The sequence below is a fragment of the Elephas maximus genome, chromosome 12 (genome assembly GCF_024166365.1).
Source record: "Elephas maximus indicus isolate mEleMax1 chromosome 12, mEleMax1 primary haplotype, whole genome shotgun sequence".
Taxonomy (NCBI): domain Eukaryota; kingdom Metazoa; phylum Chordata; class Mammalia; order Proboscidea; family Elephantidae; genus Elephas; species Elephas maximus.
This window is the reverse complement of record NC_064830.1, coordinates 50,708,545-50,731,405: the sequence shown is the minus strand read 5'-3', so window position 1 is coordinate 50,731,405 and position 22,861 is coordinate 50,708,545.

Here is a 22,861-nt window from a genome sequence, read left to right as displayed (position 1 = left end):
GTAAAGATAATCACAAAAAAAGAAAACTACAGACATACATACCTCATGAACATAGATGCAAAAATCCACAACAAAACTCTAGCCAACAGAATTCAACAATATATCAAAGAAATAATTCACTATGACCAAGTGGGATTCATACCAGGTATGCAGGAATGGTTCAACATTAGAAAAACAATTAATATAATCCATCACATACATAAAGCAAAAGACAAGAGCCACATGATCTTATCAATTGATGCAGAGAAGGCATTTGACAAAGTCCAACACCCATTCATGAAAAAAACTCTCAGCAAAATAGGAATAGAAGGAAAATTTCTCAACGTAATAAAAGGCATTTATACAAAGCCAATAGCAAACATCATCCTAAATGGAGAGTCTAAAAGCATTCCCTTGGGAAGAGGAACCAGACAAGGATGCCTATTATCACCACTCTTCTTTAACATTGTGTTGGAGGTCCTAGCCAGAGCTATTAGCCTAGAAAAAGAAAGAAGGTGCATCCCGATTGGTAAGGAAGAAGTAAAAGTATCTCTATCTGCAGATGACATGATCTTATACACAGAAAACCCTAAAGAATCTTCAAGAAAACTACTGAAACTAACAGAAGAGTTCAGCAGCATATCAGGATACAAGATAAACATTCAAAAATCAGTTGAAGTCCTCTACACCAATAAAAACAACATGGAAGAGGAAACCACCAAATCAATACCATTTACACTAGCCTCCAAGAAGATAAAATACTTAGGAATAAATCTAACCAGAGATGTAAAAGACCTATACAAAGAAAACTACAAGACACTACTGCAAGAAAGCAAAAGAGACCTATATAAGTGGAAAAACATACCTTGTTCATGGAAAGAAAGACTCAACATTGCAAAAATGTCAATTATACCAAAAGCAATTTATAAATACAATGCAGTTCCAATCCCAATTCCAATGACATTTTTTAATGAGATGGAGAAACAAGCCACCAACTTCATATGGAAAGGGAATAGGCCCTGGATAAGTAAAGCCTTACTGAAAAAGAAGAACAAAGTGGGAGGACTCACACTACCTGATTTTAAAACCTATAATACCGCCACAGTACTCAAAACAGCCTGGTACTGGTACAACAACAGATACATAGACCAATGCAACAGAATCGAGAATCCAGGCATAAATCTATCCACATATGAGGAGCTGATACTTGACAAAGGCCCAAAGTCAGTTAAATGGGAAAAAGACAGTCTCTTTAACGAATGGTGCTGGCATAACTGTATATCCATCTGCAAAAAAATGAAACAAGACCCATACCTCACGCCATGCACAACGACGAATTCAAAATGGATCAAAGACCTAAATATAAATTATGAAACAAGAAAGCTCATGGAACAAAAAACAGAGACAATGCTAGGAGCCTTAATACATGGCAAAAACAGTGTACAAAACATTACTAATAACGCACAAACACCAGAAGAGAAACTAGATAACTGGGAGCTCCTAAAAATCAAACACCTATGCTCATCCAACGACTCCACCAAAAGAGTAAAAAGATTACCTACAGACTGGGAAAAAGTTTTTAGCTATGACATTTCCCATCACCGTTTGATCTCTAAAATCTATATGATACTGCAAAAACTCAACAACAAAAAGACAAAAAACCCAATTAAAAAACGGGCAAAAGATATGAACAGGCACTTCAGCAAAGAAGACATTCAGGCAGCTGACAGATACATGAGGAAATGTTCACAATCATTAGCCATTACAGAAGTGCAAATCAAAACTGCAATGAGATACCATCTCACTCCAACAAGGTTGGCATTAATCCAAAAAACACAAAATAAGAAATGTTGGAGAGGTTGTGGAGAGACTGGAACACTTATACACCGCTGGTGGGAATGTAAAATGATACAACTACTTTGGAATTCGATTTGGCACTTCCTTAAAAAGCTAGAAACAGAACTACCGTATGATCCAGCAATTCCACTTCTTGGAATATATCCTAGAGAAATGAGAGCCTTTACACGAACAGATATATGCACACCCACGTTCACTGTAGCACTGTTTACAAAAGCAAAAAGATAGAAGCAACCAAGGTACCCACCAACGGATGAATGGATAAATAAATTATGGCATATTCATACAATGGAATACCACACATGGATAAAGAACAATGATGAATCCATGAAACATTTCATAACATGGAGGAATCTGGAAGGTATTATGCTGAATAGAATTAGTCAGTTGTAAAAGGACAAATACTATATGTGACAACTATTATAAGAAACTCGCAGAAAAAAAATTCTTTGATGGTTACAGGGTGGGGAGGGAGGGAGGAAGAGGGGTATTCACTAATCAGATAGGAGACAAGAACTATTTTAGGTGAAGGGAAAGACAACACACAATACAGGCGAGGTCAGCACAACTGGACTAAACCAAAAGCAAAGAAGTTTCCTGAATAAACTGAATGCTTCAGAGGCCAGAGTAGCAAGGGCAGGGGTCTGGGGACTATAGTTTCAGGGGGCATCTAGGTCATTTGGCATAATAAAATCTATTAAGAAAACATTCTGGATCCCACTTTGGTGTGTGGCATCTGGGGTCTTAAATGCTAGCAAGCGGCCATCTAAGATGCATCAATTTGTTTTAACCCACCTGGAACAAAGGAGAATGAAGAACACCAAAGACACAAGGTAATTATGAGTACAAGAGACAGAATGGGCCACATAAGTCAGAGACTACATCAGCCTAAGACCAGAAGAACTAGATAACACCCAGCTACAAGCGATGACTGCCCTGACAGGGAACACAACAGAGAATCCCTGATGGAATAGGAGAACAGGGGATGGAGACCTCAAATTCTCTTAAAAAGACTGGACTTAATGGTCTGACTGAGACTAGAAGGACTCCAGAGGTCATGATTCCCAGACCTTCTGTTAGCCCAAGACTGGAACCATTCCCAAAGCCGACTCTTCAGACAGGGATTGGACTAGAGTGTAAGATAGAAAATGATACTGGTGAGGAGTGAGCTTCTTGCCTCAAGAAGACACATGAGACTATGCGGGCAGCTCCTGTCTGGAAGGGAGATGAGAAGGCAGAGCAGGACAGAAGCTGCCTGAATGGACACAGGGAATACAGGGCAGAGAGAAGGAGTGTGCTATCTCATTAGAGGAAGAGTAACTTGTAGTATGTAGCAAGGTGCATATAACTTTTTGTATGATAGACTGACTTGATTTGTAAACTTTCACTTAAAACACACTCACACGAAAAAAGCAAGAGGTCATTAAAAAGACGGAAAGAAAGAAAAGACCAAAGCAAAAGGAAGAAACAGTGAAGTAAAAGAACTGAAGATTTCAAAGGGCAGCTTGAGAAGACAAGGTAAAGTATTATAATGACACGTACAAATAGCTGGTGATAAAAAACCAAAAGGTAAGACCAGGATCAGCATTTCTCAAGCTGAAAGAACTGAAGAAAATATTGAAGTCTTGAGTTGCAGTAGTGAAGGATTCTATGGGGAAAATATTAAACGACTCAGGAAGCATTATAAGAAGATGGAAGGAATACACAGAGTCATGATACCAAAAAGAACTCATCCACATTCAACTATTTCAGGAGGTAGCATATGCTCAGGAACCAACGGTACTGAACAAAGTCCAAGCTGCACTGAAGGCATTGGCGAAAAACAAGGCTCTGGGAATTGACGGAATATCAATTGAGATGTTTCAACAAACAGTTGCAGCCCTGGAAGTGCTTATTCGTCTATGTTAAGAAATTTGGATGACAGCCACCTGGCCAACCGACTGAAAGAGATCATATTTATGCCTATTTCCAAGAAAGGTGATCCAAGAGAATGCAGAAATTATTGAACAATATCATTAATATCACATGTAAGTAAAATTTTGCTGAAGATCATTCAAAAGCAGCTGCAGCAGTACATCAACAGGGAACTGCCGGAAATTCAGGCTGGATTCATAAGAGAATATGGAACGAGGGATATCATTGCTGATGTCAGATGGATCTTGGCTGAAAGCAGAGAATACCAGAAAGATGTTTACCTGTGTTTTATTGACTATGAAAAGGCATTGGATTGTGTGGATCATAACAAATTATGAACAACATTGTAAAGAATGGGAATTCCAGAAGACTTAATCATGCTCATGAGGAACATGTACATAGATCAAGAGGCAGTTGTTCGGACAGAACAAGGAAATACTGCGTGGTTTGAAGTCAGAAAAGGTGTGCATCAGGGTGGTATCCTTTCACCATACCTATTCAATCTGTATGCTGAGCAAATAATCTGAGAAGCTGGACTATATGAAAAAGAATGGGGCATCAGGATTGGTGGAAGACTTATTAACAACCTGCATTATGCAGATGGCACAACCTTGTTTGCTGCAAGTGAAGAGGACTTGAAGCACTTACTGATGAAGATCAAAGACCACAGCATATGGATGGATTGCACCTCAACATAAAAAAACAAAAATCCTCACAACTGGACCAATAAGCAACATTATGAGAACTGGAGAAAAGATTGAAATTGTCAAAGATTTCATTTTACTTGGATCCACAGTCAACACCCACGGAGGCAACAGTTGGGAAATCAAAAGGCACATTACATTGGGCAAATCTGCTGCAAAAGACCTCTTTAAAGTATTGAAAAGCAAAAATGTCACCTTGAAAACTAAGGCGCACCTGACCGAAGTCATGGTATTTTTCAGCTGCATTATATGCACGTGAAAGCTGGACAATGAATAAGGAAGACTGAAGAAAAATTGACACGTTTTATTGTATTGTTGGTGAAGAATATTGAATATACCATGGACTGCCAAAAGAAGGAACAAATCTGTCTTGGAAGAAGTACAACCAGAATGCTTCTTAGAAGCAAGGATGGTGAGACTACGTCTTATATACTTTGGACATGTTTTCAGGAGAGATCAGTCCTTGGAGAAGGACATCATGCTTGGTAAAGTATAGGGTCAACGAAAAAGAGGAAGACCCTCAATGACATGGATTGACACAGCGGCTGCAACAATGGGCTCAAGCATAACGATTGTGGGCATGGCACAGGACTGGGCCATGTTCGGTTCTGTTGTGCATAGGGTCACTACGAGTCGGAACAGATTCGATGGCACCTAACAACAACAATAATGGCTAATGATCATGAGCGTATTCTTATATGTCTGTTAGCCATCTGAACATCATCTTTGGTGAAGTCCTTTGCCCATTTTCTAATTGAATTATTTGTCTTCTTGTTTTTGAGGTGTTGAAATATCTTGTAGCTTTTACAGATTAGACCCCTGTCAGATATGTTGCAGCCAAATTTTTTTTCCCAGCCTGTAGGTTCTCTTTTTTACTCTTTTGGTGAGCATAAGTGTTTATTTATTTATTTAATGAAAACCAAAGATTTGTTTGGGAAAGGTCACAATGCAACAGTAGTTGGAGAATATCACTGGAAACCAAGAATGTAACAATAGTGGTATTGGGCAAAATGTGTTAACAAAGTAAAATATGTTTGCAACTGTGTAGCAAACTTGAATGAATTTAAAACTGCCGGAAAATGCGACTATCATACAATGCTAGTATTTACACAACTAATTAACATTGTTGGGGGAAAAGTGAATTTTGAGAAAACAGCACACATGTCTTTTAGGAAGTTGAGTGAGTTGCATCAAGTTTTATGAAAATGTGTGGTTCTAGAAAATAGTAGGCAGAAATCTTTGGCTAATTACCAGATACATAATGTTAATTTATTTCATCTCTCTCCTCACCCCCTTCCCTTTTTATTCCCCCTTCTCTGGATCTGTAAGTCGCCCTGTGGCACAATTATTAAGCACTTGTGGCTGGTAGTTCAAACCCACCTAGTGACCCTATGGTAGAAAAGACCTGGCAATCTGCTCCCATAAAGGTTACAGCCTAGACAACACCATGAGGCAGTTCTACTCTGTCATATGGGGTGCTGTGAGCTGGAGTGGACACAAGAGCACCTAACAACAACCACATGGACCTACATTATGATACAAGTAATTTAAGTTCCTCAACACTCTATCAGGACAAGGGTTATCCATGCCCCAGACTTTTCCTACTATCTCATTGTTACCTCTTCACCTACTGACACAAGGAACCCGGGTGGCACAATGGTTAAGCGCTTAACTGCTAACCAAAAGGTCCACCATCTGAACCCACCACCTACTCCATGGGAGAAAGATGTGGCAATCTGCTTCTATAAAGATTCACAGTCTTAAAAGCCCTACGGGGCAGTTCTACTCTGTCACGTGCAGTCACTATGAGTCAAAAATTGACTGAACCTAACAACAACAGCCTACTGACACACATGTTAAAGTTTTGTCCTCCTCTATCTCATTTTATCTGAGGCCAAACAATCCTTTTTCTAGTATTAACTCTGATTTTTGTGGCACATGTTTTTGAAATCCAAAGGCTGGATTCAATTCCCAGCTCTGCTGTGTAGTAGAAATGGACTCATAGCAAATCACAAATCCTTACTGCATTTATTTCCTCCAGTTAAGTGGAAATGATACAACGACGTTAACACCAAAGAGCTGTGGTAAAGATGACATGAGAAGGTAGATATGGAAAAAGTTTTCTGCCTATTAAATGTCAGTATTAATAGTGTGCTACCATGCTCAGCAATGGATGTCCATTACACATGATTCTAATTTGAAAATTTCAGGCATAGTAGTTAGTTAATAAATGAAATTCTTGTCAAACTTGAGAAGTTACATGTAGGCTTCCAGGACATTTTTACAGTGTTAATACAGATCCACAACACCTTCAGCATACCTGTGGAAAACAAAATGCAATAATCATGGTTACAGAAGACTGCCCGACACTTGCTTTGCTAGGTTTGGTTAATTTCTAGACTTATGAGTCAGCTTCCTCAAGGTAGAGAGTAGAAAACTGTTCAAGAACTTCCAATCAGAAGTGAAAAACTTCAGAATGTAGGCCCATCCAAAATTAATTTTGTCACGGAGGGTAGTATTGGCAGGGACAATGAATTATGATGGCAGCAGGGACCGCAAGTCCCTGAAACAGACTTATCTTCACTGAGGCAACAACGTCTATGGCGGCTTCTGATGTTGCTCCACAGGGTGGTAGCTGCATCAGTAATACCTCATTAGGTGAACTCTGCAGTAAAGATTTTGGCAATATTCCTGGAAAGTTAGCCTGAAGCTTAGTTCTCTCATGCCAAAATTTTTGTGAGCTACCTAATATTCTTTTTTTTTTTTTAATTTTTATTGTGCTTTAAGTGAAAGTTTACAAAACAAGTAATTCTCTCATACAAAAAATTATACACACTTTGCTATATACTCTGAGTTGCTCTCCTTCTAATGAGACAGCATACTCCTTCCCTCCATTCGCTATTTTTGTGTCCATTCGGCCAGCTTCTGACCCCTCTCATCTCTTCTCCAGACAGGAGCTGCCCAAATAGTGTCATGTGCCTACTTGATCCAAGAAGTTCACTCTTCACCAGTATCACTTTCTATCCCATAGTCCAGTCCAAGACCTGTCTGAAGAGTGGGCTTTGGGAATGGTTCCTGTCTTGGGCTAACAGAAGGTCTGGGGACCGTGACACCTGGGGTCCTTCTACTCTCAGTCAGATCATTAAGTCTGGTCTTTTTATAAGAATCTGGGGTCTGCATCCCACTGCTCTCCTGCTCCCTCAGGGGTTCTCCGTTGTGTTCCCTGTCAGGACAGTCATTGGTTGTAGCCAGGCACCATCCAGTTCTTCTGGTCTCAGGCTGATGTAGTCCCTGGTTTATGTGGCTCTTTCTGTCTCTTGGAGTCATAATTACCTTGTGTCTTTCGTGTTCTTCATTCTCCTTTGTTCCAGGTGGATTGACACCAACTGATACATCTTAGATGGCCACTTGCCAGCATTTAAGACCCCAGATACCACTCTCCAAAGTGGGATCCAGAATGTTTTCTTAATAGATTTTATTATGCCAATTGACTTAGATGTCCCCTGCAACCATGGTCCCCACATCCCTTTCCCTGCTACGCTGGCCTTTGAGGCATTCAGTTTATTCAGGAAACTTCTTCGCTTTTGGTTTAGTTCACTTGTGCTGACCTCTCCTGTATTGTGTGTTGTCTTTCCCTTCACCTAAAATAGTTCTTGTCTACTATCTCATTAGTGAATAACCCTCTCCCTCTCTCCCTCCCCACTCTCGTAACCATCAAAGAATATTTTCTTCTCTGTTTAAGCTATTTTTTGAGTTCTTAAAATAGTGGTCTCATACAATATTTCTCCTCTTGCGCCTGACTAATTTCACTCAGCATAATGCCTTCTAGATTCCTCCATGTCATGAAATGTTTCACAGATTCATCACTGTTCTGTATTGATGAGTAGTATTCCATTGTGTGAGTATACCATAATTTATTTATCCATTCATCCATTGATGGGCACCTTGGTTGCTTCCATCTTTTTGCCATTGTAAACTCTGCTGCAATGAACATGGGTGTGCATATATCTCTTAGTGTAAAGGCTCTTATTTCTCTAGGATATATTCTAAGGAGTGGGGTTGCTGGATTGTATGGTAGTTCTATTTCTAGCTTTTTAAGGAAGCACCAGATCAATTTTCAAAGTGCTTGTGCCATTTTACATTCCCACTAGCAGTGTATAAGTGTTCCAGTCTCTCCACAACCTCTCCAAAATATCGTACTTTGGGTTTTTTGGATTAATGCCAGCCTTGTTGGAGATGGAATCTCATTGTAGTTTTGATTTGCATTTCTTTAATGACTAATGATCATGAGCATTTCCTCATCTATCTGTTAGCTACCTGAATGTCTTCTTTAGTGAAGTGCCTGTTCATATCTTTTGCCTGTCTTTTAATTGGATTATTTGTCTTTTTGTACTTGAGTTGTTGCAGTATCATGTAGTTTTTAGAGATCAGGCGGTGATCGGAAATGTCACAGCTAAAAACTTTTTCCCAGTCTGTAGGTAATCTTTTTACTCTTTTGGTGGAGTCTTTGGATGAGCATAGGTGTTTGATTTTTAGGAGCTCCCAGTAATCTAGTTTCTCTTCTGCATTGTTAGTCATGTCTTGTGTATTGTTTATGCCATGTATTAGGGCTCCTAGCTTTGTCCCTATTTTTTCTTCCATGATCTTTATTGATTTAGAATTTATATTTAGGTATTTGATCCATTTTGAGTTGGTTTTTGTGTGCAGTGTAAGGTATGGGTCTTGTTTCATTTTTTTGCAGATGGATTCCCAGTTACGCCAGCACCGTTTGTTAAAGAGACTATCTTTTCCCCCATTTAACGGACTTTGGGCCTTTGTCAAATATCAGCTGCTCATATATGGATGGATTTTGGTCTGGATTCTCAATTCTGTTCCATTGGTCTATGTATCTGTTGTTGTACTAGTATCAGGCTGTTTTGACTACTGTGGCAGTATAATAGATTCTAAAATCAGGTAGAGTGAGGCCTCCCACTTTGTTCTTCTTTTTCAGCTATGTTTTACTTATCTGGGGTCTCTTTCCCTTCCATATGAAGTTGGCGATTTATTTCTCTGTCTCATTAAAAAAAGTCATTGGAATTTGGATCAAAATTGTGTTGTATCTATAGATGGCTTTTGGTAAAATAGACATTTTTAAAATGTTAAGTCTTCCTATGCATAAGCAAGGTATGTTTTGCCACTTATGTAGGTCTCTTTTGGTTTCTTGCAGTAGTGTTTTGTAATTTTGTTTGTATAAGTCTTTTACATCTGTGGTAAGATTTATTTCTAAGTGTTTTGTCTTCTTGGGGGTTAGTGTAAATGGTATTGATTTGGTGCCTTCCTCTTCGATGTTCTTTTTGTTGGTGTAGAGGAATCCAGCTGATTTTTGTATGTTCATCTTGTATCCTGATCCTCTGCTGAACTCTTCTATTACTTTCAGTAGTTTTCTTGAGGATTCCTTAGGGTTTTCTGTGTATACGATCATGACATCTGCAAATAGAGATACTTTTACTTCTTCCTTACCAATTGGGATGCCCTTTATTTCTTTATCTAGCCTAATTGCTCTGGCTAGGACCTCTAGCACAATGTTGAATAAGAGTGGTGATAAAGGGCATCCTTGTGTGGTTCCCGATCTCAAGAGGAATGCTTTCAGGCTCTCTCCATTTAGGATGATGTTGGCTATTGGCTTTGTATAAATGCCATTTATTATGTTCAGAAATTTTCCTTCTATTCCTATCTTGCCGAGAATTTTTATCACGAATGGATGTTGGACTTTGTCAAATGTCTTATCTGCATCAATTGATAAGATCATGTGATTCTTGTCTTTTGTTTTATCTATATGATGGATTACATTAATTGTTTTTCTAATGTTGAACAATACCTGCATACCTGGTATGAATCCTATTTGGTCATGGTGAAATTTTTTTTTTAATAATTTTTATTGTGCTTTAAGTGAAAGTTTCAAATCAAGTCAGTCTCTCACATAAAAACCCATATACACCTTGCTACATATTCCCATTTACTCTCCCCCTGCATGAGACAGTCCGCTCCCTCCTTCCACTCTCTCTTTTCATGTCCATTTTGTCAGCTTCTAAGCCCCTCTACCCTCCCATCTCCCCTCCAGGCAGGAGATGCCAACATGGTCTCAAGTGTCCACCTGATCCAAGTAGCTCATGCCTCACTAGCATCTCTCTATTGTCCAGTGTAATCCACGTCTAACATGTTGGCTTCAAGAATGGTTCCTGTTGTGGACCAATAGAAGGTCTGGGGGCCATGACCACCGGGGGCCTTCCAGTCTCAGTCAGACCATTAAGTCTGGTCTTTTTATGTGAATTTAGGGTCTGCACACCACTGCTCCCTTGCTCCCTCAGGGGTTCTCTGTTGTGTTCCCTGTCAGGGCAGTCATTGGTTGTAGCCAGGCACCATCTAGTTCTTCTGGTCTCAGGATGATGTAATCTCTGGTTCATGCAGCCCTTTCTGTCTCTTGGGCTCATTATTATCTTGTGTCCTTGTTGTTCTTCATTCTCCTTTGATCCAGGTGGGTTGAGACTCACTGATGCATCTTAGATGGCCGCTTGTTAGTGTTTAAGACTGCAAATGCCACTCTTCAAAGTGGGATGCAGAATGTTTTCTTAATAGATTTTATTATGTGAATTGACTTAGATGTCCCCTGATACCATGGTTCCCAAACCCCTGCCCCTGCTTCGCTGACCTTCAAAGCATTCAGTTTATTCAGGAAACTGCTTTGCTTTGGTTTAGTCCAGTTGTGCTGACCTCCACTGTGTTGAGTGTTGTCCTTCCCTTCACCTAAAGTAGTTCTTGTCTACTATCTATTTAGTAAATACCCTTCTCCCACAATTCCTCCCTCCCGCCTCTTGTAACCCCAAAACAGTGTGTTCTTCTCAGTTTAAACTATTTCTCAAGATCTTATAATAGTGGTCTTATACAATATTTGCCCTTTTGCAGTTGACTAATATCACTCAGGATAATGCCTTCCAGGTTTCTGATTCATCACTGTTCTTTATTTATGCGTAGTATTCCATTGTGTGACTATACCATAATTTATTAATCCTTTCATTCGTTGATGGGCACCTTGGTTGCTTTCATCTTTTTGCTATTGTAAACAGTGTTGCAATAAACATGGGTGTGCATATATCTGTTCATGTAAAGGCACTTATTTCTCTAGGATATATTCCAAGGAGTGGGATCGCTGGATTGTTAAAGAAGCGCCAAATCAATTTCCAAATTGGTTGTACCCTTCTACATTCCCATCAGCAGTGTATAAATGTTCCAATCTCTCCACAGCCTCTCCAACATTTATTGTTTTGTGTTTTTTGGATTAATGCCAGATGGATTCTTATTGTAGTTTTGATTTGCATTTCTCTAATGGCTAATGATCAAGAGCATTTCCTCATGTATCTGTTAGCCGTCTGAATGTCTTCTCTAGTGAAATGCCTGTTCATATCCTTTGCCCAATTTTTAATTGGGCTGTTTGTCTTTTTGTGGTTGAGTTTTAGCAGAATCATGTAGATTTTAGAGATCAGACACTGGTCAGAGATGTCGTAGCTGAAAATTTTCTCCCAGTCTGTACATGGTCTTTTTACTCTTTTGGTGAAGTCTTTAGATGAGCATAGGTGTTTGATTTTAGGAGCTCCCAGTTACCTGGTTTCTCTTCCGCATTTTTACTAATGTTTTGTATTCTGTTTATGCCATGTATTAGGGCTCCTAAAGGTTGTCCCTATTTTTTCTTCCATGATCTTTATCGTTTTAGACTTTATGTTTAGGTCTTTGATTCATTTGGATTTAGTTTTTTGCATGGCGTGAGGTATGGGTCCTGTTTCATTTTTTGCAGATGGAAATCCAGTTATGCCAGCACCATTTGTTAAAAAGATTATCTTTTCCTTAATTAACTGACACTGGGCCTTTGACAAATATCAGCTGCTCATACGTGGAAGGATTCTTATCTGGATTCTCAATTCTGTTCCATTGGTCTATGTGTCTGTTGTTGTACCAGTACTAGGCTATTTTGACTACTGTGGCAGTATAATAGGTTCTAAAATCAGGTAGAGTGAGTCCTCCCACTTTGTTCTTCTTTTGCAATACAGCTTTACTTACCTGGGGCTTCTTTCCCTTCCATATGAAGTTGATGATTTGTTTCTCCATCTCATTAATAAATGTCATCAGAATTTGGATCAGAACTGCATTGAATATATAGATGGCTTTTGGTAGTACAGACATTTTTACAATGTTAAGTCTTCCTATCCATGAACAAGGTATGTTTTTCCACTTATGTATGCCCCTTTTGATTTCTTGCAGTAGTACCTTGTAGTTTTCTCTGTATAGGTCTTTTACATCTTTGGTAAGATTTATTCCTAAGTATTTTATCTTCTTGGGGGCTACTGTGAATGGTATTGACTTGGTGATTTCCACTTCTATGTTCTCTTAGTTGCTACAGAGGAATCCAACTGATTTTTGTATGTTTATCTTGCAACCTGATACTCTGCTGAACTCTTCTATTAGTTTCAGTAGGTTTCTTGAGGTTTCCTTAGGATTTTCTGTGTATAAGACCGTGTCATCTGCAAATAGAGATACTTTTACTTCTTCCTTGCCAATCTGGATGCCCTTTATTTCTTTGTCTAGCCTAATTGTTCTGGCTAGAACCTCCAACACAATGTTGAATAAGAGCAGTGATAAAGGGCATCCTTGTCTGGTTCCCGTTCTTGAGGGAAATGCTTTCAGGCTCTCTCCATTTAGGATGATGTTGGCTGTTGGCTTTGTATAAATGCCCTTTATTATTTTGAGGGATTTTCCTTCTGTTCCTATTTTGCTGAGAGTTTTTATCATGAATGGGTGTTGGGCTTTGTCAAATGCCTTTTCTGCATCAATTGATAAGGTCATGTGGTTCTTGTCTTTTGTTTTATTTATGTGGTGGATTACATTAATTGTTTTTCTAATATTGAACCATTCTTGCATACTTGGTATAAATCCCACTTGGCTGTGGTGGATTATTTTTTTGATGTGTTGTTGAATTGTTGGCTAGAATTTTGTTATGAATTTTTGCATCTATGTTCATGAGGGATATAGGTCTCTAATTTTCTTTTTTTGTGCTGTCTGTAGCTGGTTTTTGTATCAGAGTTATGTTGGCTTCATAGAATGAATTAGGGCGTATTCCATCCTTTTCTACGCTTTGAAATACCTTTAGTATTAGTCGTGTTAACTCTTCTCTGAAAGTTTGGTAGGACTCTGTAGTGAAGCCGTCAGGGCCAGGGTTTTTTTTTTGTTGGGAGTGTTTTGACTACCTTTTGAATCTGTTTTTTTTTTGTTGTTCTTGTTATGGGTGTATTTAGTTGTTGTACCTCTGTTTGTATTAGTTTAGGTAGGTAGTGTGTTTCTAGGAATTCTTCCATTTCTTCTAGGTTTTCAAATTTGTAGGAGTACAATTTTTTGTGATACTCTGATATGCTTCTTTTAATTTCAGTTGGGTCTGTTTTGATATGGCCCATCTCAGTTCTTATCCATGTTATTTGCTCCTTTTCCTGTATTTCTTTAGTTAGTCTGGCCAATGATTTATCAATTTTGTTAATTTTTTCAAAGAACCAGCTTTTGCCATTGTTAACTCTTTCAATTGTTTTTCTGGTCTCTAGTTCATTTAATTCTGCTCTGATTTTTATTATTTATTTTCTTCTGCTGCCTGTGGGTTTCTTTTGTTGCTCTCTTTCTATTTGTTCAATTTGTTAGGGAAAGTTCTTTGATTTTGGCTCTTTCTTCTTTATGTATGTGTGCATTGATTGATATAAATTGACCTCTAAGCACTGCTTTCACTGTGTCCCAAAGGTTTTGATAGGAAGTGATTTCAGTCTCATTCAATTCTATGAATTTCTTTATTCCCTCCTTAATGTCTTCTATAACCCAGTCTTTTTTGAGCAGGGTATTGTTCAAAAAAAAAAAAAAATTTTTTTTTTTTTATTGTTCAGTTTCCAAGTATTTGATTTCTTTTCCCTGGTTTTTCTGTTATTAATTTCTACTTTTATGGCCTTATGGTCTGAGAAGATGCTTTGTAATATTTCAATGTTTTGGATTCTGCAAAGGCTTGTTTTATGACCTAATATGTGATCTATTTTTAAGACTGTTCCATGTGCACTAGAAAAGAAAGTATACTTTGCAGCTGTTGGGTGGAGTGTTCTGTATAAGTCTATGAGGTCAAGTTGGTTGATTGTAGTGATTAGATCTTCCGCGTCTCTATTGAGCTTCTTACTGGATGTCCTGTCTTTCACCAAAAGTGGTGTACTGAAGTCTCCTAGTATAATTGTGGAGGTGTCTATCTCATTTTTCAATTCTGTTAAAGTTTGTTTTATGTATCTTGCAGCCGTGTCACTGGGTGCATAAATATTTAATATGGTTGTATGTTCCTGGTAAATTGTCCCTTTAATCATTATGTAGTGTCCTTCTTTATCCTTTGTGGTGGATTTAACTTTAATGTCTATTTTGTCAGAAATTAATATTGCCACTCCTGCTTTTTTTGATTGTTGTTTGCTTGATACATTTTTTTCCATCCTTTGAGTTTTAGTTTGTGTCTCTAAGTCTAAGGTGTGTCTCTTGTAGGCAGCATATAGACGGATCGTGTTTTTTTAATCCACTTTGCAACTCTCTGTCTCTTTATTGGTGCATTTAGTCCATTTACATTCAGCGTAATTATAGATAAGTATGAGTTTAGAGTTGTCATTTTGATACCTTTTTTTGTGTGTTGTTGACAATGTCATTTTTCCACTTACTTTTTTGTGCTGAGAAGTTTTTCTTTGTAGATTGTGTGTTTTTGATTTTCATAGTAGTTGAATTTATTCTTGCTGAGTCATTATGTTTATCTTGGTTTTTATTTTGAAGTATGGAATTGTTAGACCTCTTTGTGGTTACCTTAATATTTACCCTCATTTGACTAAGTAAAAACCTAACTTGTGTCACTCTATATCGCCTTGTTTTCCTGTCCATATGGAAGATCTATGCCTCCTGTATTTAGTCCCTCTTTTTTGATTATTGTAGTCTTTTACATAACGGCTTCAATGATTCCCTGTTTTGAGCAATTTTTAAGAAAATTAATCTTATTTTCTTTTTGTGATTTCCCTATCTGAGTTGACATCAGGATGTTATGTTCTGTAACCTTCTGTTGAGTTAGTATCTGGTATTATTGATTTTCTGACTGAAGAATTTTCTTTAGTAATTCTTGTAGTTTTGGTTTGTTTTTTGGAAATTCTCTAAGTTTGTGTTTATCTGTAAATGTCTTAATTTCACCTTCATATTTGTGAGATAGTTTTGCTGCATATAGGATTCTTGGTTGGCAGTTTTTCTCCTTCAGTGCTCTATATATGTCATCCCATTGCCTTCTTGCCTGCATGGTTTCTGCTGAATAGTCCGAACTTATTGATTCTCCTTCGTAGGTGACTTTTTGTTCATCCTTGGCTGCTTTTAAAATTTTCTCTTTATCTCTGGTTTTGGCAAGTTTGGTGATAATATGTCTTGGTGATTTTCTTTTGGCATCTACCTTGTATGGGGTTTTATAAGCATTTTGGATAGATATCCTTTCATCTTTCACGATGCCAGGGACGTTTTCTGCCAACAGATCTTCAGCTATTCTCTCTGTATTTTCTGTTATCCCTCCCTGTTCTGGAACTCCAATCACACGCAAATTATTCTTCTTGATAGAGTCCCACATGATTCTTAGGGTTTCTTCATTTTTTTAAATTCTTTTATCTGATTTTTCTTCAAATATATTGGTGTCACTTGCCTTATCCTCCAACTCCCAAACTCTGCATTTTAATTCCTCAATTCTGCTCCACTGACTTCCTATTAAGTTGTCTAGTTCTGTAATTTTATTGTTAGTCTTTTGAATTTCTGAATGCTGTGTAAGGATTCTTGCATCTTATTAAATTTTTCACTATGTTCTTGAATAATCTTTTTGATTTCTTCAACTGCTTTATCTGTGTGTTCCTTGGCTTTTACTGTAGATTGCCTTATTTCATTTCTGAGGTCATCCCTGATGTCTTGAAGCATTCCGTATGTTAGTTTTTTATATTCTTCGTCTGGCAATTCCAGGAATGTATCTATATCTGGGAATCATTTAGATTCTTTGATTTGGGGGTTTGTAGAAGCAATCATGGTTTGTTTCTTTATGTGTTTTGATATGGACTGCTGTCTCCGAGCCATCTATAAGATATTGTAACAGTTTCTTTTATGTTTGCTCACTGAGTCTTATCTTCTCATTTTGTTTTGTTTCAATACACCCAGAGGGGCTCCTAGATTGGGCTATCTTGATTGTTGTAGCCTTTGAATCATTTATGTCCTGTTACCAGCTGGTCGGAGCTGTTACCAGGTATATGAGTCTATCAGTCCATTCACTATTCTTGAATAGAATCAGTTCAGGTGTCCTGATGGTAGGTCACCTAGTGTGTGGCGTAGGCGCTCACCTATTAACTTAGAGGAGTAGAGGTGATGGTTGTATGGGCCAGTTTCTAGTAGCCGCAGGCAGTCACACTCCAAGGAGGGTAGGATGCTGACAGCCTTCCCCCAAGTACCAGTGAAGTTGGTGTTCTCTATTCTTTAGAGAACTCTGGTAGGTGGGGTCTGCAGCTGTACCTTAGGCACCCAATGCTTGTACCTCTAAAGATTGGTAGGCATCACTATCCTCAGACCCCTTTTGCAGGTTTCTAGGTGGTGTGGGTGGAGCCTCAGCCCTCAGTTCCCTGGTGTGGATCAGTGAGGGCTCTGTTTAATAGGTAGAGAGGTATCTGACCTCCAGAACTTGCCTTTCCACTGCTCAGCTAAAACAATTACAGTCAGATCTCTATTTGAATTGCCTTTGGATTATAATAGCCACCTGGTTCCCTGTATGGATGAAAACCAAAGACTGTGGGTCTCTTATGCCTAGATGGAGCTGGTTCTGTATTGTTATTCCAGTTTAGGGAAGTCAGTGAAGGATTTTTCCCTTGATTGTTAAATGCTGCTTTTCTCAGGTGGGAGAATGGGTTAGAAAAGAAACCCCCCTGCCACCCCCTCCCGGCGCAGTGCACTTCACTCTCTGGCCTAGGGAATTCCAATGTTAATGAAGCCATCTGGGGCAAGGAGGGGAGGGATCAGATAGATAGAGAATCTCAGCAAGATAGACAAAGTAACTTATCTTCTTTGGTGAAGACTGTTTTTTCTGAGTTTCCAGAGGGGTGTGTAGCCTGTGTGCGCTGGCTGGATCCCCACTGAGATGGCCATGAAGGGTTAGGGCTACATTCTGTTTGCGCCATCTCAGGAAGCCACAACCAGCCCCTACAAGCTTAATCCAAAGCCCAGCAGCAAGGTTTCCTGGCTGGGACACTGCACTCCAGGCTCCAAAACCAGTTGATGTTTCCCCGTGGTTTCTCCTCCTGTGAGGCGCAGCAGTGTGCAGCCTGCCTGTGCTGTCTGGGTCTTCACCGAGCTTACTCTGGGGGGTTAGGGCTGCGTCCTGTGCTTGCACCATCTCAGAAAGCTGTGATCAGGTCCTCTGCACTTAGTCCAAAGCACAGTGGCTAGGTTTCCTTGCTGGGATGCTGCACTCCAGGCTCCAAAACCAGTGGCTGCTTCCCCGTGGTTTCTCGTTCGCCTGTCAGCCCTGTCAGTGTTCAGCCTGCGTGCGGTGGCTGGATCTCCACGGAGGTTGGTCCCAGGGGTTAGAGCTGCGTCTGGTGCTTGCCCCGTCTCAGTAAGCCGCAATCAGCCCCACCACTCTGGCACCAGGGAACCGTGAGGCCTCAAGGCTGCGGCAGGGCATGGCAGCTCCGAAAGTGGTCGCAGATTCAGGGCGTGGCTTTTCGTTCCCCTGTCACTCAGGTCAACTCCTTAGCTCTGTGTTTGATGGTCAGGTTTGTAGATTGTCCTGTATATAATCGATTCACTTGTTTTTTCAAGTCTTTGCTGCAAGAGGGATAAGCAAAAGCTTCTACCTAGTCAGCCATCTTGATCCCGCCTCTGCACGGTGAATTATTTTTTTGATATGTTGTTGAACTCTACTGGCTAGAATTTTGTTGAGGATTTTTGCATCTAAGTTCATGAGGGATGTATGTCTGTAATTTTTTTTTTTTTTTTTGTGGTGTCTTTACCTGGTTTTGGTATCAAGGATATGGTGGCTTCATAGAATGAGTTTGGGAGTATTCCATCCTTTTCTATGCTCTGAAATACCTTTAGTAGTAGTGGTGTTAACTCTTCTCTGAAAGTTTGTTAGAAGTGAAGCCATCGGGGCCAGGGCTTTTTTTTTGTTGTTGTTGGGAGTTTGTTCATTACCTTTTCAATCTCTTCTTTTATTACGGGTCTATTTAGTTGTTCTACCTCTGTTTGTGTTAGTTTAAGTAGGTAGTGTGTTTCTAGGAATTCATCCATTTCTCCTAGGTTTTCCAATTTGTTACAGTACAATTTTTCATAGTAATCTATGGGTCTCTTGTAATATCGCCCATCTCATTTCTTATTCAGGTTATTTGCTTCCTCTCCTGTTTTTCTTTTGTCAGTTTGGCCAATGGTTTATCAATTTTGTTGAGTTTTTCAAAGAACCAGCTTTTGGTCTTGTTAATTCTTTCAATTGTTTTTTTTGTTTTCTATTTCATTTAGTCTGCTCTAATTTTTATTATTTACTTTCTTCTAATATATTTTTTTTAATGCCTGAGGGTTTCTTTTGTTGCTCTCTATTTGTTCAAGTTGTAGGGATAGTTCTTTGCTTTTGGCCCTTTCTTCTTTTTGGATGTGTGCATTTATTGATATAAAGTGATCTCTGAGCACTGCTTTCTCTATGTCCCAAAGGTTCTGATAGGAAGTGATTTTATTGTCATTGGATTCTATGAATTTCTTTATTCCACCCTTAATGTCTTCTTTTTTTGTAATCCAGTCTTTTTTGAGCAGGGTATTGTTCAGTTTCCAAGTGTCTGATTTCTGTTCCCTGCTTTTTCTGGTATTGATTTCTGCTTTTATGACCTTATGGTCAGAGAAGATGCTTTGTAATATGTCAATGTTTTGGATTCTGCTAAGGCTTGCTTTATGATCTAATATGTGGTCTATTCTACAGAATGTTCCACGTGCACTAGAAAAGAAAGTACACTTGGTTGCTGTTGGATGGAGTGTTCTGTATATGTCTACTAGGTCAGGTTGGTTGATTGTGGCATTTAGATCTTCCGTGCCTTTATTGAGCTTCTTTCTGGATGTCCTGTCCTTCACTGAAAGTGGTGTGTTTAAAGTCTCCTACTATTATCTTGGAGCTATCTATCTCACTTTTCAATGCTGATAGTTTGTTTTACGTATCTTGCAGCCCTGTCATTGGGTGCATAAATATTTAATATGGTTATATCTTCTTGGTGTATTGTCCCTTTAATCATTATATAGTGTCCTTCCTTATCTTTTATGATGGATTTAACCTTAAGGTCTATTTTGTCAGAAATTAATATTGCCACTCCTGGTCTTTCTTGATTGTTTTTTTCCTGATATTTTTTTTCCATTCTTTAGTTTTAGTTTGTTTGTGTCTCTATGTCTAACATGTGTCTCTTGTAGGCAGCACATAGACGGATTGTGTTTTTTTATCCATCCTGCCACTCTCTGTCTTTTTTTTGGTGCATTTAGTCATTTACATTCAGCATAATTATGGATAGCTATGAACTTTTTTTTTATGAATTTAGTTCTATCATTTTGATGTCTTTTTTTGTGTGTTGTTAACAGTTTCTTTTTCCCACTTAATTTTATGTTCTGAGTAGATTATCTTTATGTATAGTCCTTTCCTCATATTCGTTGTTGTTGATTTTGTTTCTGCTGAGTCTCTATTTTTTTCTTGTATTTATTTTGATGTGTCAGATAGTTTGCCTCCTTTGTGGTTACCTTATTACTTACCCCTATTTTTCTAAATTTAAACCTAAGTTTTGTTTCTTTGCAGCGCCTTATCTTCATTTCCATATGGAAGATCTATGACTACATTCTTAGTCCCTCTTTATTGTTTTAATGTTGTCTTCTTTTACATAATAACATCACTGTTACCCTCTTGTGAGTATTTTTTTAATGTTGACTTATTTTTTTGATTTCCCTGTCTTAGTTGACTTCTGATTGCTCTGCCCAGTGTTCTAGTCTTGGGTTGATACCTGATATTATTGATTTCCTAAAGAAATAACTCCCTTTAGTATTTCTTGTAGTTTTGATTTGGGTTTTACAAATTCCCTAAACTTCTTTTTGTCTGGAAATGTCCTAATTTCACCTTCATATTTGAGAAGCAATTGTGCTGGATATATGATTCTTGGCTCACAATTTTTTTCCTTCAATATTTTATATAAGTCAGCCCATTGCCTTCTTGTTTGTATGGTTTCTGCCGAGTAGTTGGAATTTATTCTTATTGGCTCTCCATCGTAGGTGACTTTTCCTTTATCCCTAGCTGCTCTTAATAGTCTCTCATTATCTTTGGTTTTGGCAAGTTTGATTAGGTCTTGGTGACTTTCTTTTAACATCTACCTTATGTGGAGTTCGATGAGTATCTTGGATAGATATCTTCTCATCTTTCACAATATCAGGGAAGTTTTCTGCCAACAAATCTTCAACAATTCTCTCTATATTTTCTGTTATCCCTCCCTATTCTGCTACTCCATTCACTTGTAGGTTATTTCTCTTGATAGTGTCCCGCATGGTTCTTAAGGTTTCTTCATTTTTTTAAGTTCTTTTACCTGATTTTTCTTCAAATATATTAGTGCCAAACGCTTTATCTTCAAGTTCAGAAATTCTGCCTTCCACTTGCTCAATTCTGCTCCTCTGACTGTCAAGTTGTCTACTTTTGTAATTTTATTGTTAATCTTCTGAATTCTGATTGCTGTCTCTCTATGGATTCTTGCAGCTTATTAAATTTTTCATTATGTTTTTGAAGAACCTTTTGAATTTTTTCAACTGCTTTGTCTGTGTGTTCCTTGGCTTGTTCCGTGTATTGCCTGATCTCCTTCCAGATATTTCGAAGAGTTCTGTATATTAATCTTTTGTATTCTGCATCTGGTAATTCCAGGGAGGAACCTTCATCCAGAAGATCCCTTGATTCTTTGTTTTGAGAACTTGTTGAAGTGATCATGGTCTGCTTCTTAATGTGATTTGATATTGACTGTTGTCTCTATACGATCTGTAAGCTATTGTATTAATTTATTTTATGTTTGCTTACTGTATCCTAGCTTATTGCTTTGTTTTGTTTTGATATGTCCAAATAGGTTGCTTGAGTGAGCTAGCTTGATTATTTTTGCCTTTGAAGCTCTAATGTTCTGTCACCAGGTGGCTAGAGCTGTTATCACGTATATCAGCCTAGAAGTGTATTCATTTTTCTTGTGTGGATTCAGCTCAGGTGTCCACGTTGTTGGTCATCAAGTGTGTGGCACAGGCTCCTACAGTCTTAGAGGGGCAGGGTCATTAGTGTAGTTACCAGTATCTGGTTACAGCAAGAGGTCACACTCTGAACAAGGCAGGGTCTGACAACCGTCCCTTGAGTGTCTGTGAGGAAAGTGTGTCCCTGTTCCCTGGAGTGCACAGATGGGTGGGTTCTGCAGATGGATCTTGGGCACTCATTGCTTTTGGTTGTAAGGACTGGGAGGTACCAGTTATCCCTGGACCCCTGTCGTGGGTGGCTGGGTAACCTGAGTGGAGCCACCAGTCCTTAGGCCCCTGATGTGGGTAGGTGAGGACCCTGTTTAATAGGTAAAGGGGTGTCAAACATCAAACACCCACTTCTCCACCGCAAAGCTGAAACAGCTGCAGTCTGCCAACGAGTGCCTATTCTCCTGAAATAGGCCCACACAGGTCCACGCAGGGGAGAAAATGTGTTCAAAGTCCACAGATCATTTATGCCTGGACAGGAGCTTCCTCTATCCTGAACTTCCCAGGTTAGTGGAGCTGACAGATTTTCTTTTCCCCAGTTGTGAATTTATTCCTTCTCCAAGGCCAGGAGAATGGCTCAGGGAGTGCAACAGGACCTATTTCAGGCCGAGGGAAATTGACAGCCACTGAAGCTTGCTTGTGGGCTGGGGGTGCAGTAAAATATACGCAAGTACTTTGCTTTTGCTGACAGTGCTGTTCTTCTCTCGTGCTGGAGGTGTGAGTGGGCTGTGTGGCTGGCTGTTTCTCTCTGAGGAAGCTGCGGCTGAACGCTACCACCAGCCCACCGCAGCCTGAGGGTTCTCGGCGATTCGGGTCCGGCAACTCCTCTCCACTTCTGAACCTGTTTCTCCCTCCCCCTACTGCTCAGTCCATTTTCTAACTTGGCCTTTGATGTTCTGGTCTTCTAACTTGCCATATATGTAATCATTTCATTTGTCTTTTTTTTTTGGTCTTTGTTTTAAGAGGGTTCACCGAAAGCGTCTGACTACTCCACCGTCTTGGCCCTGCCCTCAGTGTTTAATTTTTGGGAACTTCTAGTTGTC